Below are 24874 nucleotides of genomic sequence, written 5' to 3' on the forward strand. Positions count from 1 at the left end.
GAATGGCAGGACATACTTTAAGTGATGAAAGAGAAAAGTCTACAACCAAGATTACTGTACCAGCAAGGATCTCATTCAAATATGAAGGAGAAATCAAAAGCTTTACAGACATACAAAAGCTCAGAGATTTCAGCACCACCAAACCAGGTCTTCAACAAATGCTAAAGGATCTTCTCTAAACAGGAAACACAGAAAGGGTATACAAACTCAAACCCAAAACAACAAAGTAAATGGCAATGGGATCATGCTTATCAATAATTACCTTAAATGTAAGTGGGTTGAATGCCCCAACCAAAAGACAAAGACTGGCTGAATGGATACAAAAACAAGACCCCTATATATATTGTCTACAAAAAACCCACCTTATAACAAGGGACACATACAGACTGAAAGTGAAGGGCAGGAAAAAGTTATTCCATGCAAATAGAGACCAAAAGAAAGCTGGAGTAGCAATATTCATATCAGATAAAATAGACTTTAAAATAAAGGCTGTGAAAACAGACAAAGAAGGACACTACATAATGATCAAAGGATCAATCCAAGAAGAAGATAACACAATTATAAATATATATGCACTCAACATAGGAGCACCACAATATGTAAGACAAATGCTAACAAGTATGAAAGGAGAAATTAACAATAATACAATAATAGTGGGAGACTTTAATACCCCACTCATACCTATGGATAGATCAACTAAACAGATAATTAACAAGAAGCACAAACTTTAAATGATACAATGGGCCAGTTAGACCTAATTGATATCTATTGGACATTTCACCCCCAAACAATGAATTTCACCTTTTTCTCAAGTGCACATGGAAACTTCTCCAGGATAGATCATATCCTGGGCCATAAATTAAGCCTTGGTAAATTTAAAAAAAAAAAAAAAAAAACAACAAAAAACTGAAATCATCCCAAGCATCGTTTCTGATCACAATGCAGTAAGATTAGGTATCAACTGCACACACACAAAAACCTATTAAAAATACAAACATATGGAGGCTAAACAACAGACTTCTGAATAAGCAACAAATCACAGAAGAAATAAAAAAAGAAATATGCATAGAAACGAATGAAAATGAAAACACAAAAACCCAAAACCTATGGGACTCAGTAAAAGCAGTGCCTAGGGGAAGGTTCATAGCAATACAAGCTTACCTCAAGAAACAAGGGAAAAGTCAAATAAATAACCTAACTTTACACCTAAAGAAACTAGAAAAGGAAGAAATGAAGAACCCTAGGGTAGGTAGGAGGAAAGAAATTATAAAAATTAGGGCAGAAAAAAAATGCTAAAGAAACAAAAGAGACCATAGCAAAAGTCAACAAAGCTAAAAGCTGATTCCTTGAGAAGATAAATAAAATTGACAGCCATTAGCCAGACTCATCAAGAAACAAAGGGAGAAGAATCAAATCAATAAAATTAGAAATGAAAATGGAGAAATCAGAACAGACAACACAGAAATACAAAGGATCATCAGAGACTACGATCAGCAGCTATATGCCAATAAAATGGACAACTTGGAAGGAATGGACAACTTCTTAGAAAAGTACAACTTTCCAAACCTGAGCCAGGAAGAAATAGAAAATCTTAACAGACCCATCACAAGCACGGAAATTGAAATTATAATCAGAAATTTTCCAGCAAACAAAAGCCTAGGAACAGACGGCTTCACAGCTGAATTCTACCAAAATTTAGAGAAGAGCTAACACCTATACTACTCAAAGTCTTCCAGAAAATTGCAGAAGAGGGTAAACTTCTAAACTCATTCTATGAGGCCATCATCACCCTAATATGAAAATCAGACATAGATGCCACAAAAAAGAAAACTACAGGCCAATAGTCCATTCTAAAGGAGATCAGTCCTGGGTGTTCTTTGGAAGGACTGATGCAAAGGCTGAAACTCCAATACTTTGGCCACTTCATGTGAAGAGCTGACTCATTGGAAAATACTCTGATGCTGGGAGGGACTGGGGGTAGGAGGAGAAGGGGACGACAGAGGATGAGATGGCTGGATGGCATCACTGACTCAATGGACATGAGTTTGGGTGAACTCTGGAAGTTGATGATGGACAGGGAGGCCTGGCGTGCTGCAATTCATGGGGTCGCAAAGAGTTGAACACGACTGAGCGACTGAACTGCACTGAACTGAACTGACAGGCCAATATCACTGATGACCATAGATGCAAAAATCTTTAACAAAATTCTAGCAAACAGAATCCAACAATATATGAAAAAGATCATACATCATGACCAAGTGGGCTTTATCTCAGGGATACAAGGATTCTTCAATATTGGCAAATCAATCAATGTAATACACCACTTTAATAAATTGAAAGATAAAAGCCATATGATTATCTTAACAGATGCAGAGCAAGCCTTTGACAAAATTCAACATCCATCTAAGATAAAATCCTCCAGAAAGCAGGAATAGAAGGAACATTCCTCAACACAATAAAAGCTATATATGACAAACCCACAGCAAACATTATCCTCAATGGTGAAAAATTGAAAGCATTTCCCCTAAAGTCAGGACCAAGACAAGAGTGTCCACACTCACAACTACTATTCAACATAGTTTTGGATGTTTTAGCCACAACAATCAGAGCAGAAAAATGAATAAAAGGAATCCAGATTGGAAAAAAAGAAGTAAAACTCTCACTGTTTACAGATGACATAATCCTCTACATAGAAAACCCCAAATACTCCACCAGAAAATTAGTAGAGCTAATCAATGAAAATAGTAAAGTTGCAGGATATAAAATTAACACACAGAAATCCCTTGCATTCCTATACACTAACAATGATAATACAGAAAGAGAAATCAAGGAAACAATTTCATTCACCATTACAACGAAAAGAATAAAATACTTAGGAATATGTCTACCTAAAGAAATAAAATACCTATATGTAGAAAACTATAAAACTCTGATGAAAGAAATCAAAGAGGACACAAATAGATGGAGAGATATACCATGTTCATGGATTGGAAGAATCAATATAGTGAAAATGAGCATACTACCCAAAGCAATCTCTAGATTCAATGCAATCCCTATCACGTTACCAACGGTATTTTTCAGAGAACTAGAACAAATAATTTCACAATTGGTATGGAAATACAAAAAAACCTCGAATAGCCAAAACAATCTTGAGAAAGAAGTATGGTACTGGAGGAATCAACCTGCCTGACTTCAGGCTATACTACAAAGCTACAGCCATCAAGACAGTAGGGTACTGGCACTAAAACAGAAATATAGATCAATGGAACAAAATAGAAAACCCAGAGATTAATCCACACACCTATGGACACCTTATCTTTGACAAAGGGTGTAAGAATATACAAAGGAGAAAAGACAATCTCTTTAACAAGTGGTGCTGGGAAAATTGGTCAGCCATTTGTAAATGAATGAAACTAGAACACTTTCTAACACCATACACAAAAATAAACTTATAATAGGTTAAACGTAAGACTAGAAACTGTAAAACACCTAGAGGACAACATAGGAAAACACTCTCCAACATAAATCACAGTAGGATCCTCTATGACCCATCTCCCAGGCTAATGGAAATAAAAGCAAAAATAAACAAATGGAACTTAATTAAACATAAAAGCTTTTGCACAATGAAGGAAGCTATAAGCAAGGTGAAAAGACAGCCTTCAGAATGGGAGAAAATAATAGCAAATGAAACAACTGACAAAGAATTAATCTCAAAAATATACAACCAACTCCTGCAGCTCAATTCCAGAGAAATAAATGACCCAATGAAAAAACGGACCAAAGAACTAAACAGACATTTCTCCAAAGGAGACATACAGATGTGTAACAAACACATGAAAAGATGCTCAACATCACTCATTATCAGAGAAATGCAGATCAAATCCATGATGAGGTACCATCTCAGGCTGGTTAGAATGGCTGCTATCCAAAACTCAACAAATACTGTATTTTGGAGAGGGTGCAGAGAAAAAGGAACCCTCTTACACTGTTGGTGGGAATGCAAACTAGTACAGCCACTATGGAGAACAGTGTGGAGATTCCTTAAAAAACTGGAAGTAGAACTGCCATATGACCCAGCAATCCCACTGCTGGGCATACACACTGAGGTACCAGAACTGAAAGAGACACATGTACCCGAATGTTCATCGCAGCACTGTTTATAATAGCCAGGACATGGAAGCAACCTAGATTTCCACTGGCAGACGAATGGATAAGAAAACTGTGGTACATATACACAATGGAATATTACTCAGTCATTAACAATAATGCATTTGAATCAGTTCTAGTGAGATGGATGCAACTGGAGCATACAGTTGAAGTACAGAATACAGAGTGAAGTAAGTCACAAAGAAAAACACCAATACAGTATACTAATGCATATATATGGAATTTAGAAAGTTGGTAACAATAACCCTATATGTGAGACAGCAAAAGAGACAGAGATGTATAGAACAGTCTTTTGGACTCTGGGAGAAGGTGAGCGTGGGATGATTTGTGAGAATAGTATTAAAACATGTATATTATCATATATGGAACAGATCGCCAGGCCAGGTTCAATGCATGAGACAGGATGCTCAGGGCTGGTGCACTGGAATGACCCAGAGGGACGGGATGGGGAGGGAGGTGTGAGGGGGGTTCAGGATGGGGAACACATGTACACCCATGGCTGATTCATGTTAATGTATTGCAAAAACCACTACAATATTGTAAAGTAATTAGCCTCCAATTAAAATAAATAAATTAAGAAAAAGATCAAAAATACAATAATCTGTAAAGATTGTAAAAAGTTTTTCATTGTAGTATTATTTACAATAGCCAAGATATGGGAGCTGTTTAAGTGTCCATCTATGGATAAAGAAGATATATCTCTCTTTCTCTCTCACACACACATATGCATAAATGTAAACAATGGAAAATTCCTTAGCCACAAAAATGAACTCTTTCCATTTGCAACCACATGGGTGGATCTATAAGGTACTATAGATCAGTCAATAAGTCAGACAAAGAAAGGCAAATGCCGTAGGATCTCACTTATATGTGAAATCTGAAAAAAAAAAATGAAAACAGATTCATAGATACAGAGAACAAATGGATGGTTGCCAGAGTGGAGGTAGGGAGTGAATTGGTCAAAAGGATTAAGAAGTACAAATCTCCAGTTATAAAATAAATAAGCTACAGTGATGTAATATGCAGCACAAAACATATGGTCAATAATATTGTAATAATAAGCAAAGGAGAAATGGAAAGATATAAGCATCTGAATGTAGAGTTCCAGAGAATAGAAAGAAGAGATAAGAAAGCCTTCTTCAGCGATCAATGCAAACAAATAGAGGAAAAGAACAGAATGGGAAAGACTAGAGATCTCTTCAAGAAAATTAGAGATACCAAGGGAACATTTCATGCAAAGATAGGCTCGATAAAGGACAGAAATGATATGGACCTAACAGAAGCAGAAGATATTAAGAAGAGGTGGCAAGAATACACGGAAGAACTGTACAAAAAGATCTTCACGACCCAGATAATCATGATGATGTGATCACTAATCTAGAGCCAGACATCTTGGAATGTGTCAAGTGGGCCTTGGAAAGCATCACTACTAACAAAGCTAGTGGAAGTGATGGAATTCTAGTTGAGCTTTTTCAAATCCTGAAAGATGGTGCTGTGAAAGTGCTTCACTCAATATGCCAGCAAATTTGGAAAACTCAGCAGTGGCCACAGGACTGGAAAAGGTCAGTTTTCATTCCAATTCCAAAGAAAGGCAACGTCAAAGAATGCTCAAACTACTGCACAATTACACTCATCTCACATGCTAGTAAAGTAATGCTCAAAATTCTCCAAGCCAGGCTTCAGCAATACATGAACCATGAACTTCCTGATGTTCAAGCTGGTTTTAGAAAAGGCAGAGGAACCAGAGATCAAATTGCCAACATCCCCTGGATCATGGAAAAAGCAAGAGAGTTCCAGAAAAACATCTACTTCTGCTTTATTGACTATGCCAAAACCTTTGACTGTGTGGATCACAATAAACTGTGGAAAATTCTGAAAGAGATGGGAATCCCAGACCACCTGACCTGCCTCTTGAGAAATCTGTATGCAGGTCAGGAAGCAACAGTTAGAACTGCACATGGAACCACAGACTGGTTCCAAATAGGAAAAGGAGTACGTCAAGGCTGCATATTGTCACCCTGCTTATTTAACTTATATGCAGAGCACATTATGAGAAACACTGGACTGGAAGAAACACAAGCTGGAATCAAGATTGCTGGGAGAAATATCAATAACCTCAGATATGCAGATAACCCCATCCTTATGGCAGAAAGTGAAGAAGAACTAAAAAGCCTCTTGATGAAAGTGAAAGAGGAGAGTGAAAAAGTTGGCTTAAAGCTCAACATTCAGAAAACAAAGATCATGGCATCTGGTCCCATCACTTCATGGGAAATAGATGGGGAAACAGTGGAAACAGTGTCAGACTTTATCTTTTGGGGCTCCAAAATCACTGCAGGTGGTGATTGCAGCCATGAAATTAAAAGACACTTACTCCTTGGAAGAAAAGTTATGACCAACCTAGATAGTATATTCAAAAGCAGAGACATTACTTTGCCGACTAAGGTCCATCTAGTCAAGGCTACGGTTTTTCCTGTGGTCATGTATGTATGTGAGAGTTGGACTGTGAAGAAGGCTGAGCGCCAAAGAATTGATGCTTTTGAACAGTGATGTTGGAGAAGACTCTTGAGAGTCCCTTGGACTGCAAGGAGATCCAACCAGTCCATTCTGAAGGAGATCAACCCTGAGATTTCTTTGGAAGGAATGATGCTAAAGCTGAAGCTCCAGTACTTTTGCCACCTCATGTGAAGAGTTGAGTCATTGGAAAAGACTGTGATGCTGGGAGGGATTGGGGGCAGGAGGAGAAGGGGACGACAGAGGATGAGATGGCTGGATGGCATCACTGACTTGATGGCCATGAGCCTGAGTGAACTCTGGGAGATGGTGATGGACAGGGAGGCCTGGTGTGCTGCTTCATGTGGTCACAAAGAGTCGGACACGACTGAGCGATTGAACTGAACTGAGCTGAATAATTTTGTATGGGCACAGATGTTTAACAGACTTACACTGACTGTTTCATAATGTATGCAAATGTCAAGTCATTATATAGTGAACTTAAAACATAATATTGTATGTCAACTGTATTTCATTAAAGCAACTGGACTGTTTTAAGCAATAATTTTAGCAATGTATTGGGTTTTATTGCAAATGTAAAAGTTAAATGGTTACAGTAGTGACACAAAGAAAGGAAGGAAGAAATTGGGAATATTCTTTTTTAAGGTAATTATACTATGTGTATACCTGTGGCAGATTCATTTTGATATATGGCAAAACTGATACAAGTTGTAAAGTAATTAACCTCCAATTAAAATAAATAAATTTATATTAAAAATAGTATTATTTGAAGGTAAATCCAAATTATTTTAAACTGTACATTGTAAGCCCTAGGGAATCACTAAATTATTTGAAAAGATGTACACATGATAATTAAATAGAGGAGATAAAATGGGATCATAAAAATTCATGTTTATGTATGGCAAAACCAATACAATACTGTAAAGTAAATAAAATATAATAAAATCTGAAAAAAATTACTCAAAATGATAAAAATTGAAAGAGGGAATAAACAAAGAACAAATGCAATGAATGGAAAAACAGTAAGATGGTATATTTCAATCCAACCATACTAATAAATCACTTTGAATGTGAATTGTGTAAACCATGGGTCCCCAACTGGGACCCATGTTTTAGACAATTAGAAACTGGGCTGCGCAGCAGAAGGTGAGTGGGAGGTGAGCAAGCAAAGATTCATCTGCTACTCCCCATTGCTTGCATTACCACCTGAACCATCCCACACAAACCCCCAACCTGGCCTGTGGAAAATTGTCTTTCACAAAACCAGTTCCTTGTGCCAAAAAGATTGGGGACCACTGGTCTAAATGCACTACTTAAAAGAGAGGTTCTAAGAGTGGATAAAAATGCAAGACTCAACTGCAAACTATCTACAAAACATATACAGCTAGATCCAGTTACGGGACCTTCTTTTATCTCTAACTCAAATATGAAATTTTGATAAAATCCATGAACACATATTTGAAAACTGAAAAGTTAATACAGGCAGATGAATTGGGGGAAAAAATCAAAGTTTAAAATACCACATAGACAGTTATGACTTTAACATAACTTTTCTCCTTCAGCATCCCAAGCCTGAACTGGCCATGTTATGAAACCCAGAAGTTAGCATTGTTTAGCAGAGGGCATTCAATACAGGAGAAGCCTTGATGTTCTGGCCTAAGGAGTGGAAAAGAGAACTTCTAAAGATAGAATGTGAGAAATTCTTCAGGTCTTTATTTACTCTACTTCTGTTTTGGCCCCACAGTGAGAGTAATGACGGCAAAGGTAGTCCAGAGTAGTCCATTAAGGAAACCTTCAGGAATCAAAAGTCTCAGGGATAAGGTCCTTTCTCTAGGTGGAACCATGATATCAAGGAGACAACACAAAACTTCATATGAAAATTTCCTCTCTCTATCCTCCTGCATTGCCTTTCTTTGGGACTGGAATGAAAACCGAACTTTTCCATTCCTGTGGCCCCTGTTGAGTTTTCCAAATTTGCTGACATATTGAGTGCAGCACTTTAACAGCATCATCTTTTAGGATTTGAAATAGCTCAATTGGAATTCTATCACCTTCACCAACTTTGTTCATAGTGATGCTTCCTAAGCATCCAGAAAAACATCTACTTCAGCTTTATTGACTATGCCAAAGCCTTTGACTGTGTGGATCACAACAAACTGTGGAACATTCTTGAAGAGATGTGAACACCAGACCACCTTATCTGCCTCCTGAGAAATCTGTACGCAGGTCAAGAAGCAACAGTTAGAACCAGACATGGAAAAATGGACTGCCTCCAAGTTGGGAAAGGAGTAGATCAAGGCTATATATTGTCACCCTGCTTATTTAATTGATATACAGAGTATATTGTGCAAAATGCCAGACTGGATGAACCACAAGTTGTAATCAAGATTGCAGGGAGAAATATCAATAATTTCAGATACGCAGATGATACCACCCCTTATGACAGAAAGTGAAGAAGAAATAACCTATTGATGAAAGCGAAAGAGAAGAGTGCAAAGGCTGGCTTCAAACTTAATATTCAAAAAGTGAAGATCATGGCATCCAGTCCTCCCACTTCTTGGCAAATAGATGGGGAAAACAGTGGAAACAGTGACAGGCTTTATTTGGGGGGCTCCAAAATCACTGCAGATGGTGACTGCAGCCATGAATTTAAAAGACGGTTGCTCCTTGGAAGAAAAGCTATGACCAACCTGGACAGCATATTAAAAAGCAGAGACATTACTTTGCTGACAAAGGTCCATTTAGTCAAGGCTATGGTTTTTCCAGTAGTCATGTATGGATGTGAGAATTGTAACATAAAGAAAGCTAAGCACTGAATTGATGCTTTTGAACTGTGGTGTTGGAGAAGACTCTTGAGAGTCCCTTAGACTGCAAGGGTATCCAACCAGTCCATCCTAAATGAAATCAGTCCTGAATATTCATTGGAAGGACCGATGTTGCAGCTGAAGTTCCAATACTTTGGCCACCTGATGTGAAGAACTGACTCATTGGAAAAGACCCTGATGCTGGGAAAGATTGAAGGCAGGAGAAGGGGACGACAGAGGATGAGATGGTTGGATGGCATCACCGATTCAATGGACATGAGTTTGAGCAAACTGGGAGTTGATGATGGACAGCAAAGCCTGGCATGCTGCAATCCATGGGTCACAAGGAGTTGGACATGACTGAGAAACTGAACTGAACCGATCCTCTTGCAACTTATTTCTGGAAGTGATACAACCAAGAGAGTGTGTGGTTTCTGAACAGAGGACAAAATGAGAGCGTAGGGAACTGGCACTGTGCTGTGCTTAGTTGCTTAATCATGTCTGACTCTTTGCAACCCCATGAACTGTAGCCTGCCAGGCTCCTCTGTCCATAAGGATTCTCCAGGCAAGAATACTGGAGTGGGTTGCCATGCCTCCTCCAGAGGATCTACCCAAACCCAGGGATTGAACCTCGAACTCCTGCATTGCAGGCAGATTCTTTACCATCTGAGCCACCAGGGAAAAAATATGAGAGACGGAACCGTTTAGAAGAGAAATCGCAAGAAGTGGTTTTGAACTCATGGGCTCATGTTTGATCTGTGAGTGCTTTGATGTGACCCCTAATTAGCCTACCAAGAATTTGGAAAATGAACTGAAAATACTTTCACCTAAGTCCCACATTGACCACTAGGTGGTGCACACATGCTGCTACTGCTGCTAAGTCACGTCAGTCGTGTCCAACTCTGTGCTACCCCACAGACGGAAGCCCACCAGATTCCCCCGTCTCTGGGATACTCCAGGCAAGAACACTGGAGTGGGTTGCCATTTCCTTCTCCAATGCATGAAAGTGAAAAGTGAAAGAGAAGTCACTCAGTAGTGTCCGACTCTTCGCGACCCCCTGGACTGCAGCCTACCAGGCTCCTCTGTCCGTGGAATTTTCCAGGCTAGAGTACTGGAATGGGGTGCCATAGTACTTGTCTAAATTCAGTTTTGAAAATGGAATTAATGTTTGAATCACAACACACAAAAAGGTAAAATAAAAATATTAATCTCCATAAGATAAAAGCAATACTTTCCCCTCAAATTATGTTTACAATGTCCACTATATAAACTGAAATCATTGAACATACAAATAACTATGAAAATTCAATTCGCATTTTAAAAGACCATCAAAAGACATAAATGATGAGATAACACAGTTAATGGAATTGTCTAAAATTATTTATTATAAAAATTCTTGAATGAGAGAGTGGATCAAGATGTCAGAGTACTAGGACATGGAGGCCACCTCCTCCGACAAATACATCAAAAACACATTTACATGTGTAACAGTTTTCACAGAATATCTACTGAATGGTGACAGAAGACCTCAAACTTCTGAAAGAGCAATATAGTTTCCACATAACCTGGTAGGACAAAAGAAAAAAGAAAGAAAAAAAATGGAATAAGACCTGTGCTCCCTCCCAGGGGAGGAGCATACTCCTCAAAGTCCCTTCTATTTATATGAAATAGAAAAGGTCCTACACTCTCAAAGTCACTTCACTGTCAGGAAGATCAGTCAGAATAGAGGGGGAGTTTCAAAGTCTTGGAGGAGAGTGCAACAACCAGTTTGTAGCAAGCATAATAGAGAAACTTGCACAAACAGTTTTGGAGTTACCCTGTAACATTATCTCAGGGTGCAGAGACAACAGAGGGAACACTGCCCAGTTGGAACCCAAAGAGGTATAAGCCAGGCAAAACTGGATAGTTCAACTATCCAGGGATTTATTGGCTTGCATTCACTAGTGCCTTCAACTATCCTCCAGAATATTTCCATTATACCTTTTCTTTTCATGAAATGGGCCAGAAAATATATGCTGTGGAGAACCAAAAGACATGGTGAAGAACAAGAGGTGTCACTGACACTGGAGATGACAATTCAGTGAACTGCTGGTCTGTTCCTGTCCCTCCAGAAAGCTGTACCTTGGAATTGTGTGAAATCACCTGTTCATGTTTCAGGGTTCTTCCATAAAAGAAGATTATTTATGGGTGCTGAAGGCAGGATGGCTGAGTAGAAGGACTTAGGTTCACCTCCTCTCATAAAAATACTAAAGTCACAATTAACTGCTGAATATAACCATTAACAAAAAGATTGAAACCTATCAGAAAAGATATTATATATCCAAAGACAAACAAGAAGCAACAACAAGATGGTAGGAGAGGCACATTTGCAATACAATCAAATCCCATAACCATCAGGTGGGTGACCCCCAAACTGGAAAATATTTATTTAGCAGAGGTTCTCCCACAGAAATGAGAGTTCTGAGTGTCACATTAGGATCACAAGTCTAGGGGTCTGTCATCAAGAGGAAGATCCCCCAGAGCATTTGGCTGTGAAGGCCAGTGGGGCTTGATTGTAGGAACTCCAAAATATAGGGGCAAAGAGAAAGACCACTTTTAGAGAGTGTTTAGATCTCAAGTGCATTGGGACCAGGGGAAAAACAGTGACTTCAGAGGAACATGGGTCAGCCCTACATGATGGTTTTGGAAGAACTCTTGGGGAGTTACAGGGTAGCTGTAGCTCACGGTGGGACAGGACCCTGAAGGCAGAGAATCTGGGGAGTACTCATTGGCATGAGCTCTTCTGGAGGCGGCTATTTTGGCAGCAAGACCTATTTTGGCTGCAACTAACAGCCTGTAGGGAGAAGGCAATGGCACCCCACTCCAGTACTCTTTTCTGGCAAATCCCATGGGCAGAGGAGCCTGGTAGGCTGCAGTCCATGGGGTCGCTAAGAGTTGGACACAACTGAGCGGCTTCATTTTCACTTTTCACTTTCATGCATTGGAGAAGGAAATGGCAACCCACTCCAGTGTTCTTGCCTGGAGAATCCCAGGGACGGGGGAACCTCATGGGCTGCCATCTATGGGGTTGCACAGAGTCAGACACAACTGAAGCGACTTAGCAGCAGCAGCAGCAGCAACAGCCTGTAGGCTCTAGAGCTGAGGAGCCTTAGGCCAAACAACTAACTGGGCAGGAACACAGCCTTATCCATCAGTAGACAGGCTACCTACTGAGTCCCCAGCCACCTCTAAACAAATTCTAAACACATTCCTTGACATAGTCCTATCTACCAAATGGTTAGGATCCAGCTCCAAACACCAGTGGGCAGGCACCAGTACTCCAACCAGGAAGCCTGCACAAGCCTCTAGACCAGCCTCACCAGGCAGGGGACAAATAGCAGAAGTAGAATGAATGATAATCCAGCAGCCTGCAGAACAGACACCATAAACACAGAAAGTTAGACAAAATGAGACAGAAGAAGAATATATTCCAGATGAAGGAACAAGATAAATCCCCAGAAAAACAACTAGATGAAGTGGAGATAGGCAAATTATCCAGAAAATACTTCAGAGTAATGATAGTAAAGATAAACCAAGATCTTGGAAAAAGAATGGAGGCACAGGCAGAGAAATAGAAGAAATGTTTGACATAGAGGTAGAAGATATAAAGGACAAACAAATAGTTGAAGAATACAATAAATGAAAATTTGAAAAAAAACAATACAAGAATAAATGAGGAAGAAGAACAGAGAAGTCCTCAGGAAGACAAATGCTGGAAACCAATGTTGTGGAACAGAATGAAGAAAAAAGAATGAAAAGAAGAGATTATGGTCTCAGAGATCTCTGGGACAACATTAAACATACCAACATTCACATTATAAGAATCCCAGAAGGAGAAGAGAGAAAGGGCCTGGGAAAATATAAGAAGAGATAACAGCTGAAAACTTCCTTAACATGGGGAAGGAAATAGTCACCCAAGTCCAGGAATCACAGAGTCCCATATACGATAAATTCAAAGAAGAATATACACAGACACATATTAATCAAATTGACAAAAATTAAAGACAAAGAAAAATATTAAAAGCAACAATTGACAAAAATTAAAGACAAAGAAAAATATTAAAAGCAACAAGGGAAAAGAATCCCTATAAAGTTATCTGGGCTTCCTAGGTGGTGTTAGTGGTAAAGAACCTGCCTGCTAGTGCAGGAGATGTAAGAGACGCGAGTTTGATCCATGGGTCAGGACGATCCCCTTGAGGAGGGTATGGAAACCCACTCCAGTATTCTTGACTGGAAAAATCTATGGACAGAGGCATTCATGGGGTCACAAAGAGTTGTACATGACTAAAACGACTTACCATACATGTATAAACTTATCCATTAATATTGCAGCACAAATTCTGCAGTTCATAAGGGAATGGCATGGCATATTTAAAGTGCTAAAAGGGGAAAACCTACAACCAAGATTATTCTAGCCAGCAAGGCTGTCATTCAGATTCAACAGAGAAATCAAAAGATTTACAGATAAGCAAGGGCTTCCCTGGCTCAGATGGGCCATTCAGGTATGACCTAAATAAAATCCTTTATCATTATACAGTGGAGGTGATGAGTATAATATTCAAGGGACTAGATCTGGTAGACAGAGTGCCTGAAGAATTATGGATGGAGGTTTATAACATTGTACAGGAGGTGGTGACCAAAACTATCTCAAGGGGAAAAAAATGCAAGAAGGCAAATTAGTTGTCTGAGGAGGCCTTACAAATAGCTGAGAACAGAAGAGAAATGATAAGCAAAGGAGAAAGGGAAATATACACCCAACTGAATGCAGAGTACCAGAGAATAGCAAAGAGAGATAAGAAAGATTTCTCGAGTGAACAACACAAAGAAACAGAGGAAAACAATAGAATGGGAAAGACTAGAGACTTTTTAAGAAAACTGGAGAAATCAAGGGAATATTTCACGTAAATATAGGGACAATAAAGGACAAAAACAGCAAAGACCTAACAGAAGCAGAAGCGATTAAGAAGAGGTGGCAAGAATATACAGAAAATCTGTACAGAAAACTCTCAATGACCCAGATACCCACGACAGTGTGGTCACTCACTTAAGGCCAGACATCCTAGCATGTGAAGTAAAGTGGGCCTTAGGAAGAATTGTTATGGACAAAGCTAGTGGAGGTGACAGAATTCAAGGTGAGCTCTTTCAAATCCTAAAGGATGAAGGATGATGCTATCAAAGTTCTGCACTCAATATGCCAACAAACTTGCAAACCTCAGCAGTGGCTGCAGGACAGGAAAAGGTCAGTTTTTGTTTCAATTCAAAAGGAAGGCAATGGCAAAGAATGTTCAAATTACTGTGCACTTGTACTCATTTCACATGCTAGCAAGATTATGCTCAAAATCCTTCAAGTTAGGCTTCAGCAGTATGTGAACCAAGGATTTCCAAATGTACAATATGGATCTAGAAAAGGCAGAGGAACCAAAGATCAAATTGCCAACATCCACTGGATCGTAGCAAAAAACAAATGTATTCCATAAAAATGTCTACTTCTACTTCATTAACTATGCTAAAGTCTGACTATGTGGATCACAACAAACTGAGTTATTCTTGAAGAGACGGGAATACTTACCTGCCTCCTGAGAAACCCGTGTGCAGTACAAGAAGCGACAGTTAGAACTGGACATGGAAAACCAGACTGGTTCCAAATTGGGAAGAGTATGTCAAGGATGTATATTGGCTCCCTGCTTATTTAACTTACATGTTGAGTACATCATATGAAATGCTGGGCTGGATGACTCACAAGCTAGAATCAAGATTGCCAGGAGAAATAGAAACAACCTCAGACATGCAGGTGATACCATTTTAATGACAGAATGTGAAGAGGAACTAAAGAAACTCTTGATGAAGGTGAATGAGGAGAGTGAAAAAACTGGCTTAAAATTCAGCGTTCAAAAAACTAAGAATATGGCATCTGGTCCCAGCACTTCATGGCAAATAGATGAGGAAAAGGGGATACAGTGTCAGATTTCATTTTCTTGGGCTCCCAAAATCACTGTGGACCATGACTGTAGCCATGAAATTAAAAGATGTTTGCTCCTCTAACAAAAGCTATGACAAACCTAGACAGCATATTAAAAAGCAGAGACATCACTTTGCTGATAAAGGTGCATACAGTCAAAGCTATGGTTTTTCCAGTAGTCATGTATGGATGTGAGAGTTGGATCACAAAGAAGTCTGAGCCCAGAAGAATTAAAACTTTCAAATTGTGGTGCTGGAGAAGGCTTTTGAGATTACCTTGGACAGCAAGGAGATCAAACCAGTCAATCCTGAAGGAAATCAACCCTGAATATTCATTGGAAGGACTGATGGAGAATCTGAAGATCCAATACTTTGGCCACCTGATGCGAAGAGCTTACTCACTGGAAAAGACTCTGATGCTGCAAAAGATTGAGGACAAGAGAAGAGAGGCAACAGAAGATGAGATGATTGGATGGCATCACTGACTCAGTGGACATGAGGTTGAACGAATTCTGGGAGAGAGTAAAGGACAGGGAAGCCTGGTGTGCTACAGTTCATGGGGTTGCAAAGAGTCAGACTTACAGACTGAACAAAGCAGATAAGCAAAAGCTAAGAAACTTCAATACTGGAGCTGGCTAAGATGGCAGAGCAATAGGACAGGGAGACCACTTTCTCCCCCACAAATTCATTGAACAATTTTTTGAACACTCAGCAACTTCCACAGAATAAATTCTGAAGCTGGCACAGGACACCAGGCACCCAGAAATGCAGCCCATTGTCTTCAAAAGGAGGTAGGACAAAATATAAAAGATAAAAGGAAAGACAAAAGAGTTAGGGAAGGAGACCCGTCCTGGGGAGGAAGTCATGAAGGAGAAGTTTCCAAACACCAGGAAACCCTCGGACCAGCGGGTCTGTGGGGAGTTTTGGAATCTCAGAGGGCAATATAACTGGGAGAAAAAAAAATACCACAGATTACGTGCCTAACTGCACCTCCCAGTAGAGAAGTAGCCCAGATACTTGCTTGCATCTGCCACCAGCAAGTGGGGGCTGAACAGGGAGGAGCAGGCTGCATTGCTTAGGGTAAGGACCAGGCCTGTATGCCCTGAGGACAATCTCGGGGAGCTAACATGAGATATTAACCCAAACTGTGCAATAGCCAGAGAGGGAAAAAGAGAGAGAGAGAGAGAGAGAGAGAGAGAGAGAGAGAGAGAGAGAGAGAGAGAGAGAGAGAGAGAGAGAGAGAGAGGGAGAGAGAGAGAGAGAGGGAGAGAGAGAGAGAGAGAGAGAGAACTTCCCACAAAAAGCTCTAACCTAAGGCACTGCCAGGCTTGCTCACAGACAAAGGACTGAGCGACTACAAGAGGAGAGCAAGCAGGCTGCGGACCAACCCATCCCTCACTGGAGGCAGAGAGGCAGGCAGGAGACAGACAGAGCCAGCAAAGGGCAATCTCAGCCCCAAAGATGGCATCCTCTACCAAACTGCGAGCAGGCTCCCAGTTGCTAACCAAGTCTTCCTGGGATCCTGGACGGTTGATATCTGCCAGGAGGGTCACAGCCAGAGATCATCTCCCCAGAGGAGACACATGACACAACTGAGATGGGCGCACCCACTGCCATCCAGAAAATGAGCAGCTGGGACTGGGGAGGTGATAAGACACATTGCCTCACCTGGGGAGAGTGCGCTCTCCAAGCACCTGGTTGTCTGAGATGCTTGGACCTGGGAAGGGCACAAAACATAGGCTCAACCGAGTCTGTGTCTTTGCCAGTGTGGCCAAGACACTGCGCACACTCCCCACACAGACCAGTGATATTTGTTTGCAGTGTTCCTCCCTCCCCACAGCACGAATGAACAAGTGAGCCTAAATAAGTGACCACCTCCATCCCCTTGTGCCAAGGTGGAAGTTAGACACTGAAGAGACTTGCAAACAGAAGAAACCAAAATAAACAGAGGGAACTGCTTTGGAAGTAACAGGTGCAACAGATTAAAACCCTGTAGTTAGCACCGACTACATTGGAAGGGGTCTATAGACCTCAAGAAGAAGTATAAGCTGGAACAAGGAACTACCTGAAACTGAACTTACCCCACGCTACCCACAACAGCTCCAGAGAAATTCCTAGATATATTTTACTATTATCATTTAAATTAAAAAAAATTTCAGTCCTTTGTTACTTCTTTAATTTTCATTTTTATAACCTACTATTACCTTGCAAAAAGGCTCTATTTTAAAACAAATTTCATATATATTTTTTGTAATTCTTGTGATTTGGTTTGCTTTATTATTTTCTATTTATTTATTTATATATGCATTTTAAAATCTTTTTTAAATTTAAATTTTATTTTTTTACTTCACAATACTGTATTGGTTTTGCCATACATTGACATGAATCCACCACAGGTGTACATGAGTTCCCAACTCTGAACCCCCTTCCCACCACCCTCCCCATATCATCTCTCTGGGTCATCCCAGTGCACCAGCCCCAAGCATCCTGTATCCTGTATCGAACCTAGACTAGCGATTCGTTTCTTACATGAGAGTATACATGTTTCAATGCCATTCTCCCAAATCATCCCACGCTCTCCCTCTCACACAGAGTCCAAAAGTCTGTTCTTTACATCTGTGTCTCTTTTACTGTCTCGCATATAGGGTTATCATTACCATCTTTTTAAATTCCATATATATGTGTTAGTATACTGTATTGCTTTTTCCTTTCTGGCTTACTTCACTCTGTATAATTGGCTCCAGTTTCATCCACCCCATTAGAACTGATTCATATGTATTCTTTTTAATGGCTGAGTAATGCTCCATTGTCTATATGTACCACAGCTTTCTTATCCATTCATTTGCTGATGGACATCTAGGTTGCTTCCATGTCCTGGCTATTATAAACAGTGCTGCAATGAACATTGGGGTACACGTGTCTCAATTCTGGTTTCCTCGGTGTGTATGCCCAGCATGGGATTGCTGGGTCATAAGGCAGTTCAATTTTCAGTTTTTTAAGGAATCCCCACACTGTTCTCCATGGTGGCTGTACTAGTTTGCATTCCCACCAACAGTGTAAGAGGGTTCCCTTTTCTCCACACCCTCTCCAGCATTTATTGCTTGTGGACTTTTGGATCGCAGCCATTCTGACTGGTGTGAAACGGTACCTCATTGTGGTCTTGATTTGCATTTCTCTGATAATGAGTGATGTTGAGCATCTTTTCATGTGTTAGCCATCTGTATGTCTTCTTTGGAGAAATGTCTGTTTAGTTCTTTGGCCCATTTTTTGATTGGGTCATTTATTTTTCTGGAATTGAGCTGCATAAGTTGCTTGTATATTTTTGAGATTAGTTGTTTGTCAGTTGCTTCATTTGCTATTATTTTCCCCCATTCCTAAGGCTGTCTTTTCAACTTGCTTATAGTTTCCTTTGTTGTGCAGAAGCTTTTCATTTTAATTAGATCCCATTTGTTTATTTTTGCTTTTATTTCCAATATTCTGGAAGGTGGATCATAGAGGACCCTGCTGTGATTTATGTCGGAGAGTGTTTTGCCTATGTTCTCCTCTAGGAGTTTTATAGTTTCTGGTCTTACATTTAGATCTTTAATCCATTTTGAGTTTACTTTTGTGAATGGTGTTAGAAAGTGTTCTAGTTTCATTCTTTTACAAGTGGTTGACCAGTATTCTCAGCACCAATTGTTAAAGAGATTGTCTTTTCTCCATTGTATATTCTTGCCTCCTTTGTCGAAGATAAGGTGTCCATAGGTGTGTGGATTTATCTCTGGGCTTTCTATTTTGTTCCATTGATCTATATTTCTGTCTTTGTGCCAGTACCATACTGTCTTGATGACTGTGGCTTTGTAGTAGAGCCTGAAGTCAGACAGGTTGATTCCTCCAGTTCCATTCTTCTTTCTCAAGATTGCTTTGGCTATTTGAGGTTTTTTGTATTTCCATACAAATTGTGAAATTATTTGTTCTAGCTCTGTAAAAAATACCATTGGTAGCTTGATAGGGATTGCATTGAATCTGTAGATTGCTTTGGGTAGTATACTCATTTTCCCTATATTTATTCTTCTGATCCATGAACATGAATATTTCTCCATCTATTAGTGTCCTCTTTGATTTCTTTCATCAGTGTTTTATAGTTTTCTATATAGAAGTCTTTAGTTTCCTTAGGCAGATATATTCCCAAGTATTTTATTCTTTTCGTTGCTATGGTGAATGGAATTGTTTCCTTAATTTCTTTTTCTGCTTTCTCATTATTAGTGAATAGGAATGCAAGAGATTTCTGTGTGTTGATTTTATATCCCGCAACTTTACTATTATCATTGATTAGCTCTACTAATTTTCTGGTTGAGTCTTTAGGGTTTTCTATGTAGTGGATCATGTCATCTGCAAACAGTGAGAGTTTTACTTCTTCTTTTCCAATTTGGATTCCTTTTATTTCTTTTTCTTCTCTGATTGCTGTGGCCAAAACTTCCAGAACTATGTTGAACAGTAGCGGTGAAAGTGGGCACCCTTGTATTGTTCCTGATTTTAGGGGAAATGCTTTCAATTTTTCACCATTGAGGATAATGTTTGCTGTGGGTTTGTCATATATAGCTTTTATTATGTTGAGGTATGTTCCTTCTATTCCTGCTTTCTGGAGAGTTCTCATCATAAATGGATGTTGAATTTTGTCAAAGGCTTTCTCTGCCTCTATTGAGATAATCATATGGCTTTTATTTTTCAATTTGTTAATGTGGTGTATTACATTGATTGATTTGTGGATATTGAAGAATTCTTGCATCCCTGGGATAAAGCCCACTTGGTCGTGGTGTATGATCTTTTTAATGTGTTGCTGGATTCTGATTGCTAGAATTTTGTGAAGGATTTTTACATCTATGTTCATCAGTGATATTGGCCTGTAGTTTTTTTTCCTTGTGGCATCTTTGTCAAGTTTTGGTATTAGGGTGATGGTGGCCTCATAGAATGAGTTTGGAAGTTGACCTTCCTCTGCAATTTTCTGGAAGAGTTTGAGTAGGAGAGGTGTTAGCTCTTCTCGAAATTTTTGGTAGAATTCAGCTGTGAAGCCTTCTGGACCTGGGCTTTTGTTTGCTGGAAGATTTCTGATTACAGTTTCAATTTCCATGCTTGTGATGGGTCTGTTAAGATTTTCTATTTCTTCCTGGTTCAGTTTCGGAAAGTTGTACTTTTCTAAGAATTTGTCCATTTCTTCCACGTTGTCCATTTTATTGGCATACAATTGCTGAGAGTAATCTCTTATGATCCTTTGTATTTTTGTTTTTTTTCTGTTGTGATCTCTCCATTTTCATTTCTAATTTTATTGATTTGATTTTTCTCCCTTTATTTCTTGATGAGTCTGGCTAATGGTTTCTCAACTTTATTTATCCTTTCAAAGAACCAGCTTTTGGCTTTGTTGATTTTTGCTATGGTCTCTTGTTTCTTTTGCATTTATTTCTGCCCTAATTTTTAAGAATTCTTTCCTTCTACTAACTCTGGGGTTCTCCATTTCTTCCTTCTCTAGTTGCTTTAGGTGTAGAGTTAGGTTATTTATTTGACTTTTTTCTTGTTTCTTGAGATATGCCTGTATTGCTATGAACTTTCCCCTTAACACTGCTTTTACAGTGTCCCACAGGTTTTGGTTGTTGTGTTTTCATTTTCATTCATTTCTATACATATTTTGATTTCTTCTGTGATTTGTTGGTTATTCAGCAGTGTGTTGTTCAGCCTCCATATGTTGAAAATTTTAATAGTTTTTCTCCTGTAATTGATATCTAATCTTAATGCATTATGGTCAGAAAAGATGCTTGGAATGATTTCAATTTTTTGAATTTATCAAGGCTAGATTTATGGCCCAGGATGTGATCTATCCTGGAGAAGATTCCGCGTACACTTGAGAAAAGGGCGAAATTCATTGTTTTAGGGTGAAATGTCCTATAGATATCAATTAGGTCCAACTGGTCTATTGTATCATTTAAAGTTTGTGTCTCTTTGTTAATTTTCTGTTTAGTTGATCTGTCCATAGGTGTGAGCGGGGTACTAAAGTCTCCAACTATTATTGTGATGTTGTTAATTTCCCCTTTCATACCTGTTAGCATTTGTCTTACATAATGCAGTGGTCCTATGTTGGGTGCATATACATTTATAATTATTATATCTTCTTCTTGCATTGATCCTTTGATCATTACGTAGTGTCCTTGTTTGTCTCTTTTCGCAGCCTTTGTTTTAAAGTCTATTTTATCTGATATAAATATAGCTACTCCTGCTATCTTTTGGTCTCTGAATTCTCTCAGCTTTTGCTTGTTTGTAAAGCTTTTGATTTCTCCTTCACATTTGAATGAGATCCTTGCTGGGTACAGTCATCTGGGCTATAGGTTATTTTCTTTCATCACTTTAAGTATGTCTTGCCATTCCCTCCTGGCCTGAAGAGTTTCTATAGAAAGATCAGCTGTTATCCTTATGGGAATCCCCTTGTGTGTCATTTGTTGTTTTTCCTTTGCTGCTTTTAATATTTCTTCTTTATGTTTGATCTTTGTTAATTTGATTAATATGTGTCTTGGTGTGTTTTGCCTTGGGTTTATCCTGTTTGGGACTCTGGGTTTCTTGGACTTGGGTGATTATTTCCTTCCCCATTTTAGGGACGTTTTCAACTATTGTCTCCTCAAGTATTTTTTCATGGTCTTTCTTTTTGTCTTCTTCTTCTGGGACTCCTATAATTCTAATGTTGGAGCATTTCATATTGTCCTGGAGGTCTCTGAGATAGTCCTCATTTCTTTTAATTCGTTTTTCTTTTTTCCTCTCTGATTCATTTATTTCTACCATTCTGTCTTCTATTTCACTAATCCTATCTTCTGCCTCTGTTATTCTACTATTTGTTGCCTCCAGAGTGTTTCTGATCTCATTTATTTCATTATTCATTATATAGTGACTCTTTTTTATTTCTTCTAGGTCCTTGTTAAACCTTTCTTGCATCTTCTCAATCCTTGTCTCCAGACTATGTATCTGTGATTCCATTTTGATTTCAAGATTTTGGATCATTTTCACTATCATTATTCGGAATTCTTTATCAGGTAAATTCCCTATCTTTTCCTCTTTTGTTTGGTTTGATGGGCATTTCTCCTGTTCCTTTACCTGCTGGGTATTCCTCTGCCTCTTCATCTTGGTTATATTACTGCATTTGGGGTGGCCTTTCTGTATTCTGGCAATTTGTGGAGTTCTCTTTATTATGGAGTTTCCTCACTGTGGGTGGTGTTGTATCAGTGGCTTGTCAAGGTTTCTTTGTTAGGGAAGCTTGTGTCAGAGTTCTGGTGGGTGGAACTGGATCTCTTCTCTCTGGAGTGCAATGAAGTGTCCAGTAATGAGTTATGAGACGTGAATGGTTTTGGAGTAACTTGAGCTGCCTGTATTTTGAAGCTCAGCGGTGTGTTCCTGTGTGAATTTGCATGGTATGTCTTGCTCTGGAACTTGTTGGCCCTTGGGTGATGCTTGGTTTCAGTGTCGGTATGGAGGCATTTGATGAGCTCTTATCTATTAATATTCCCTGGAGTAAAGAGTTCTCTGATGTTCTCAGGATTTGGACTTAAGTCTCCTGCTTCTGGTTTTCAGTTTTATTTTACAGTAGCTTCAAGACTTCTCCATCTATACAGCACCAATGATAAAACATCTGGGTTAGAAATGAAAAGTTTCCCCACATTGAGGGACACCCAGAGAGGCTCACTGAGTTACATGGAGAAGAGAAGAGGGAGGGGTAGTTAGAGGTGACTGGAATGAGATGAGGTGGGATCAGAAGAGGAGAGAGCAAACTAGGCAGTAATCACTTCCTTATGTGCGCTCCACTGTCTGGACCACTCAGAGATGTTCACAGAGTTATACAGAGAAGAGGAGAGGGAGGAAGGAGACAGAGGTGGCCAGGAGCATAAAAGAGGGAAATGAAAAGGAGAGAGACAGATCCAGCCAGTAATCAGTTCCCTAAGTGTTCCCCACTATCTGGAACACACAGAGATTCACTGAGTTAGGTTGAGAAAAGAAGGGTGGAGGAGAAGACAGAGGCAACCTGGTGGAGAAAAAGGAGAGTTCAAGGGAGGAGAGAGTGGTCAAGTCAATAATCTCACTCTCAAGTAAAAATGGGTACTGAAGATTGGGTTTTTAAAGGTACAAAATTGATAACAAATACCAAAAAGCAAAGATTAAAAATCTAAAGTAGAGGTTGGATTTTCAAAAATACAATATTAAAGAAAAAATGAAGAAGAAAGAAAAAAAAAGTCACATGACTTATTAAAAAAAACAACCACCACAAATATATATATATATTTGCTTTAAGAACTTAAAAATTAAAAAAAAATGTTAAAATAAAATTTAAAAAAGAAGAAAAAAAACAAAACAACAACAAAAAGAATGATAGTAAAAATAGCAAAGGTAAATCTGGGACTTCTCTGGTGGTGTTGTGGGCAGTGTGGGGTCAGATCATTTTCAGATAGTTCCTTGGTCTGGCTTATATTTCTTAAGATCTATACTTCCAAGGTGGTTCCCTCTGTTTTAGCTTCTTCTGTTTGCTGGTCTGTTCAGTGTCTGTTTTCCGCCCTGACACAAGGGGGACGGGGATGGACACTTTTTTTTTTAAGGCTTACTTGTTCAGTAGTGCTGTGGGGAGGGAGGGATGCTGCAAACAAATAACATTGGCATGTGTTCATACTGTCTCAGTCCCGCTGGGCCTGTCCCCGCTTATGGCACACACCGCTCAGACTCTAGGTTGCTCTGCCAGGAACCATCTGAGGCTGGCCCTGGTCTGCATACACCTCCTCGGTCTAAGCCGCTCAAGCTCAGGCACTCACGTAGTCCTCAGAGGTGCAGACTCGGTTGGGCCTGTGTTTTGTGCCCTTCCCAGGTCCAAGCAACTCGGGAGTTTGGCGAGCACAGTCACTGTGACTTATCACCTTTCCCGACACTGCTGCTCAGTTTTCTGGGTGTACAACTGACGCCCCTTATTAGGCAGATGGTGACTGTCTGGAACCCCAAGAAGTCTTAGTTAGTAAAGAAGCTTGCTTGCAGTTTGGAAGTTTTTCTGGGCTGCGATTGCCCCCTTCCGGCCCTTCCGGCTCTGTCTGCCTGTCATCAGAGGGGGATGGTCTACAGCGGGCTAATTCTATTCCATCCTTTGTTCTGTGCACAGTCCTGGCAGTGTCTTATGTTAGAGCTTTTCGTGCAGTAGCTATCCCACAATCTGGCTTGCTAGCCCAAGTTAGTTTGCTCAGGTTACGATCAGGGCATTCTGGCCCGGTTCTTGAAAAGCACTGTAGCCCGCGCCTCCCTGCCCAGCCCCCACTTGCTAGTGGCGGATGCAGGCGTCTGCACTGCTTTTCTGCTGGGGGAGTTACCGTTGGACTCATAATCTGTTGCTTTTTATTATTTATTTT

At 39.7% G+C, this 24874-nt stretch overlaps 1 protein-coding gene across 6 annotated transcripts in view; it reads right to left on the bottom strand.

Moving 5' to 3' along the window:
- The window catches only part of PFKFB1 (6-phosphofructo-2-kinase/fructose-2,6-biphosphatase 1), a 136023-nt gene that overhangs the window by 69349 nt on the left and 41800 nt on the right, over nt 1–24874 (bottom strand). Inside the window, exon 2 of one of the 6 annotated variants that reach the window (XM_060407821.1) lies at nt 15756–15898. The exons of the other annotated variants lie outside the window; for them this stretch is intronic. The gene's annotated coding sequence lies outside the window, so the exon portion shown is untranslated. The remainder of the gene's footprint in view (nt 1–15755; nt 15899–24874) is intronic. 6 annotated transcript variants of the gene reach the window in all.

The sequence above is a fragment of the Ovis aries genome, chromosome X, assembly GCF_016772045.2.
Source record: "Ovis aries strain OAR_USU_Benz2616 breed Rambouillet chromosome X, ARS-UI_Ramb_v3.0, whole genome shotgun sequence".
Taxonomy (NCBI): Eukaryota; Metazoa; Chordata; class Mammalia; order Artiodactyla; family Bovidae; genus Ovis; species Ovis aries.